A 7,333-nucleotide genomic window follows, 5' to 3' on the forward strand; every position below is an offset into this window, starting at 1 on the left:
CAGTTGATCTCCTGGAACACATCATAATCCATCTTCAGACTTTATAGCTCCAAACTCTCTGAATGTCCAGTTCCACAATCCTATCACCTGCTAACATCATCTAAATGTAACACTAGCATCTTTAATGCTACATATCAAAAATTAAACTTTTCTTCACCTAACAAATTTCTTTTTTTAATGTTTATTTATTTTTGAGAGACAAAGAAAAACAGACATGAGTTGGGGAGAGGCAGAGAGAAAGGCAGCCACAGAATCCGAAGCAGGCTCCAGGCTCTCAGCTATCAGCACAGAGCCCAACATGGGACTCGAATTCACGAACCCAGAGATCACGACCTGAGCCAAGGTCAGATGCTTAACCAACTAGACCACCCAGATGCCCTACCAATTTCTATTAATGACATTACCATCTTTCCAATTAGAAACCTACAGGTTGTCTTCAATTTCTCCCTCGACTTTACCCTCTAGTTTCAATCAAGACTTCAAACAATTGCTGATCCCAGCAGCAATGACTGGGATGCTGGGGAACTTAGAAGAAGGGGTGTCCAGGAGACAATTGCTAGGAATCACCTCCCTGAACATACTATAACAATAGTCTCCTTCACATCTTCACTTTCAGGCTTTCAGTACCCATCTTCTTAATTCTTCCTACCCATAGACTTGTTACTTACTCCCCTGTTCAGAAACCTCACTTGGTCCTCAGCCTTACCTTCAACCCCTCCTTCTGCACATAAAATTATTTTTTTTTAGCTTTCTTCTACTATTCGCTACTTAGAACTAAAACTTTAGCCAAATTATACCATTCCTTCTTTCCTGAACATGTTCCTTGTTTCTCCTGCTTAAAATTTTCACTAATGTCCTTCCCATTGTTTGAAAATTTCTTCCCCTTCCATCTATTAAATTTTTGGTCATCTTTCAGGGTCCAGCTCCAATGCTACTTCCTCCATCCTCCAACTGAATGCAGGTTTCCCTTCTTTGAACTAAGAAGCACTTTGTATTTTAATATTGCTTATCACATTCTGCCTTAACATAGTTTTCTTCCAGTGAGGGGATGGAAGGCTTGCATTTCCACATAATGCCTAACAGTGCCTTTTCTATAGTAAATATTTTTAAATTATGTTGGATGAATGAATTTCCTCTTCCTCACCTTTGATAGAAATTCCCTAAATGAACCCTACTATTATTAATAAAAGAAAAGCTTTCATTCCAGCATATGTCTTAGCTCTGTCTCTGCTTTCTCTTTGTTTTTATTTGATCATCCTTTCCTTTCCTCCACTTGGCACTGTCCATCTGTCTTTTTGTTTCTTTTATCATGGTATTTTCCTTTTTATTGACAGTATGTCTTTGATGTTTTCCTTGTATTGTCTTTCTCTGTCCATTTCTGTTTCTCTGACACCCTGTCCCCTTCTTACCTGGAAGTCAATCACTGAAGTTCTTTCAAAGCCTCTCTTACACTATAATTCAAAATGCAGTGTTATTGGGCCTTTTCAAGTTGGAACTTAGAAGTCTAACATCTGAAAACCTTGTAGATCTGGAGAAAGTTAACTTTCCAGGAGAGATGAAATCAGTGCCTATGGTAAAGTGTCTGAATATAAGTTGAGAGACACTCTGAATTTTTAATTTACGTGATAAGGCATAAAGATATAAACGGTGACCCCCAACAGCTAATCACAATAACAATGCTAATTTCTCCAATTGGCCTCAAAGATAAGGGCATGTTAGAAAGCAAACAAAACGTTCTAGAAAATCATTGACCACTTTGGCACCTTGCCCAGTAGACTCTAAGGATTCATATATAAATATAAATGAGTTGAAACAACAGACACTTAATAATAATGCCAACTATTTTTTCTGTATCTATTGTGAGACAAATGTACACATTATTTCATTTAATCCCAAAATATTTCATAGAGATGGAAACTGAGATTGAGGGTGGTTAATTAACTTCATGATTAGTCGTCCTAAAGGAGGGGAGCTAGGGTTTGAACCCAGGTGTTGTTTGATTCCAAAGCCTGGGCTCCTAAACTGTCCAGATTTTTTTTAGACTTGTCAGGTCTTAAGAATACTCCAGTTGTAGGGGTTCCTGGGTGGCTCAGTCGGTTGGGCTTCTGACTTCAGCTCAGGTCATGATCTCACTGTCCATGGGTTCGGGCCCTGCATGGGGCTCTGTGCTGACAGCCCGGAGCCTGGAACCTGCTTCAGATTCTGTGTCTCCCTCTCTCTCTGCTCCTCCCCTGTCCACTCTCTGTCTCTCTCAAAAATAAACATTAAAAAAAAAGTATAACCTGGTTGCTTATTAGCCCTTCAGATTCCTTAACCCCTATCCTAGATTTACTAAATCCCAGGGCAAGGGCCTGGGAATCCTTTTTTTTTTTTTTTTTTTTTAAATGACCCAGGTGATTCTTAACAGCCTGCTAGTTTGGGAAACAGAGCACTCCACTAACTATCTTCCCCAGCCATGATGTAAAGGAAGGGAGAGTTCCATTTACCTGATAGTTACTAGTACTACTTGTCTCACTCTCCTCCATTCAGTGCCTTTCCTAGCCTCTCCTCCACAATCAAAATTAGCCTTAGATGCTTCAGTCTATTGTTTAAATGTACAGAAATACCCACCCTAGCAACATGTCAATCCTGACTTGAATTTTGACCAAAGTCAATAAAGAAATGGAGCTTTATTGGTGGAGTGAAAATGAGTAGAAGAGTATGCTGTATTTATGTGGAAGGAGAGGAAATGGGGGTGTTGGACTCTTCCTGATACTCTTAAAATCACACCATGCAGGTGATTGACTCTTTCACCTTTTTTTTTTTTTTAAAGTAAGCTTCACACCCAGTTTGGAGCCCAATGTGGAGCTCCAACTCCCGACCCTGAGATCAAGACCTGAATTGAGATCAAGCGTCAGACACTCAACTGACTGAGTCACCCAGGCACCCCAACTCTTTCAACTGTTTATAGCCTTTTTATTAAAAAAAAAAACAGATATTTAATTTTTTTAATGTTTACTTATATTTGAGAGAGACAGAGTGTGAGTGGGGGTAAGGCAGAGAGAGAGGAAGACACAGAATCCAAAGCAGGCTCCAGGCTCTGAGCTGTCAGTTCACAGCCTGACTCGGGCTTGAACTCACAATGAGATCATGACGTGAGCCGAAGGTCAGGTGGTTAACCGGCTGAGCCACCCATGCGTCCCGCCCCCCAAAAAAGATAATTTAAAAGTAGAATGGACCTAATACTTATGGGAAATGCCAATAAAATGTATAGGCAAAATATAAAATAACAATGAGTTACTATGTATTGATTGTCAGATCCTTTGCTCAATGATTTACAGGAAACTTCTCATTAAATACAATAAACTTTGAAGTAGCTACTTCAGTTATCTGAATTTTACCAATGAGAAGAGTGACACTCAGAGAAGTTAGTTGTCCAAGATCTAAGATTGCAACCCAGGTTTGTTTGACTGCAGTTTGTGCCCTGAACACTGCTGCACAGACTCTACTACAAACTACCCCCCCCACACAAAAAAAAGGAAAATTAACTGATTGTAGATCTCTAATGAGATATAAGAGGATGTTTTAGGATATCCAGGTATTTTGAAAATACTTTGAGGTTATTACTTTGGAGGGAAAGCACAGGTTTTTCCAACCAAAATATCTCTTGGTATTTTGGAGAGAGTCATTGTTTTGATCCAGTATGGAATTCCCTGTGTTCTTCCTAGGTTTATCAGAAACTAATTCCTTTAGTTGGTTAGGGTACCATCTGAATCAATTGCCTCAAACTCATTATGAATTCAGAACCCCTTTTCTGAATGCTCAGAATCCCAAATTTCCCAAATTTATAGACTTTAAGGCACATATTCTTTAACACTTTCCTTTATGTTGGTTAAAAATTCCCCAAAATAGAATGACAAGAAAAGGAAGCATGAGGATATTCTTTTTCCTTTCTTGAATTCTCCTGTTTCTAAATTTTTTCTCCCCATTATGCCAGGAAGGATAATAGTGATGTAGAATATAATAAAAAATACTTCTCAACTGGAAGTACAAGATATTTGATAAATATGTATAAGTAGCATGTCAACACTTCTCTTCAAATTATATATTTGTAAACAAAAGCTTAACATTTTTCAAATAGCTGAGTACTTAGAATCCTTTTATTTTACCAAAACTGTACAAATAAGAATAAGTCAGAATTTTTAAAAATTCCAGCTTTCAAAAATTAAGTGATTATCAAAATAGCTAAATTTACTGCATGAATCATGAACTGATGTATAGACCTTAGTAACTTCACATAAGGGAAGAAGAACAGTTTTTAACATATTTCTGATGTTGGCTTTTTGAAAAATTATTTTTAACAAAGCAATGCACAAACTGGGTACAAATTTAATCAGTAAAGAATGTCTGCCCCTCTTTCCCACAGTTCCATTTGCAATAGGCAATTGCTTTAGAATATTTTGGGTTTAGTTCCTTTTTTAACTCATATGATATGCTAATGTTTTCTATAATAAATCTCACATGCCCACCATTCAGCTACACATATTATGAACATTTTGCCAATATTACTTCATCTAGAACTCTTCTCCATCTTTTTTCCCTAGAGTTTTTTCTTGTTTCAGGTTTTATCTCCCTAGCTGACCAGTCTGTGAGACAGGGGTCAAGTTGAATATTTAGTTCCAATGTCCAGTTTTTCTACGCTCAATGCCTGGAAACCCTACATCTTTGCTCTGTTGTTTGCAAAGAAAACAAGGTTGCTGGGAACATAGGTGTTAAGTCAGAATCTGTAACGTTGGACCACTTTTTCCATAAATGGCATCTATTAACTTTATATTTTTTGTATGGCATACAGTGTATTGCACAGATTTAAAATGTACAATTTGGCAAGTTTCAAAATATGTATACATCCATGAAACCCATTACTAGAATCAAAATAATGAACACAGTCCTTACTCTAAATTGTTTTCTCATATTCTCCTGTCTCTCTCTGCACTGCTTCCCCAAACCAGAAGCCATTGATTGGCTTTCGACACTATAGATTAGTGGACATTTCTAGATTTAAAAAAAAAATGGAATCATAATACGTGATTGTCTTGCTTTTGTTCAGTATAATTATTGCGAGATTTATCCATATTGTTTTGTAGATACTTAGTACTTTCATTTGGGTTGTTGAGTGGTTGTCCACTGAGTGGATATAAAATAATTAGCTTATCCACTGACCTCTTGATGAATACTTGAATTGTTTCCAGTTTTTAGCTATTACAAAAAAAGCTTTTATGAACATTTCATGTATAAATCTTTGTATGAACATGTTTTCTTTTCTCTTGGGTAAATACATAGAAGTGGAATGACTGAATTGTATGGTAGGTATCTGTATAACTTCTTAAGAAACTGCTGAATACTTTTTCCAAAGTGATTGTACCATTATATTTATGTATTATATATGTTTATGTATATTATGTATTTATGCAATATATCATTGTAACATTTTATATTTACACATTCAGTATAGGAATTGTAATTTCTCCACATTCTTTACAATTTTTTTAATGTTTATTTATTTTTGAGAGACAGAGTGCGTGCGAGTGGGGGTGGGGCAGAGAGAGAGGGAGACAAAGAATCTGAAACAGGCTCCAGGCTCTGAGCTTTTAGCACAAAGCCCGCCGCAAAGATTGAACTCACAGACCGCGAGATCATCACCTGAGCAGAAGTCAGACACTTAACTGACTGAGCCACCCAGATGCCCCAATTCCTCCACATTCTTGTAGTTAGTATAAATCAGTCTTTTTTTTAAGTTTATTTATTTTGAGAGTGCGAGTGGGGGAGGGGCAGAGAGAGAGAGAGAGGGAGAGAGAGAATCCCAAGCAGGCTCTGCACTGTCAGCTTACAGCATAATGCAGGGCTCAAACTCATGAATCCTGAGATCATGACCTGAGCTGAAATCAAGAGTTGGATGCTTAACTGACTGAGCCACCCAGGTACCCTGGTATAATCAGTCTTTTTAATTTTAGTCATTCTAACAGGTACCAAATAGTATCTCATTATGGTTTATTTAGCATTTCTCAGATGACATTATTAAGCAACTTTTCATGTACTTATTAGTCACCCTCATATCTTCTTTGAAGTTTCTGTTCAAATTCTTTTCCTATAATCTCAGGGGTCTCAAGGCCACCTTCAAATATGCTAATTTACCAGAAGAATTCACAAGAATCACAACAGATTTTACTCATGACTAACATTTGTTATAAAAGAAGTATATAGAGAAAGAGGAACAAGATATCCATTGGGTGGAGTCCAAAGTAGTTAGACACAGGTTTCCAAGTCCTTTCCCATCTGCAGTCACACAGGATATACTTTTTCTCTGGCTGTGAACTATAGGAACATATGTGAAGACTCTCTGCACAGGGAAGCCCATTCAAGTCTCAGAGTGCAAGGCTTTTATGGAGGGCTGGACACATAGGCATATCCTGATATGCAAGTATCTATAGTAACCAAAACTCAGGACCCCAATAATAAAATCACATGCACATAATCAATCTTGATGTTTATGCAAAGCAATTATGACAAGATAGTATAACATGGTTTATTGCTCTAGGTATATACAATAAAATCCTCAATTGTTAACAGCAAGAACTATCAAAGACTACAGAGGTTGTACAATGATCACTAATGGCTCCAAGCTCTCTTGGAGATGTCTGAGGAGTGAGCAATAAGACCTGCTGTGTTAACCTTTTCTCATACCCATTTTATTATTGGGTTGTTTACTTATTACTGAATTTTAGGAGTTATTAATATATTCTATATGCAATCCTTTATCAACTATATGATTTGTAAAGATTTTTTTCCCAGTTCTCAGTTTGTCCTTTCATTCTCCTAACAGTATATTCTGAATTGTAGAAATTTTGAAAATTGATGAAGTCCAATTTATCAATTTATCAATTTGTTGTTTTATGTATTGTGTTTTATGAATAATTTCTAATAAATCTTTTGCAAAACCCAAGATTTTAAGCATTTTTTCCCCTGTTTCCTTCTAGCATTTTTATAGCTTCAGGTTTTTAAATTTAGGTCTATGATTCAAGTTAATTTTTGTATATGGTTTGACCTGGAGTATTTTAAAATTTATTGATTTTGAGAGAGAATGTGTATATGCATGCACACACAAGCACGCACACACACACACACACACACACACACACGTAAATAGGGAAGGGGAAGAGAGAGGAAGAGAGAATCCCAAGCAGGCTCCATGCTGTCAGCATAGAGCTTGATCCCACAAACTGTGAGATCATGACATGAGTAGATATCAAGAGTCGGACCCTCAACCAACTGAGCCACCCAGGCACCCCTGACCTTG

This window comes from Neofelis nebulosa, chromosome X (assembly GCF_028018385.1).
Source record: "Neofelis nebulosa isolate mNeoNeb1 chromosome X, mNeoNeb1.pri, whole genome shotgun sequence".
In the NCBI taxonomy this organism is placed as follows: Eukaryota; Metazoa; Chordata; class Mammalia; order Carnivora; family Felidae; genus Neofelis; species Neofelis nebulosa.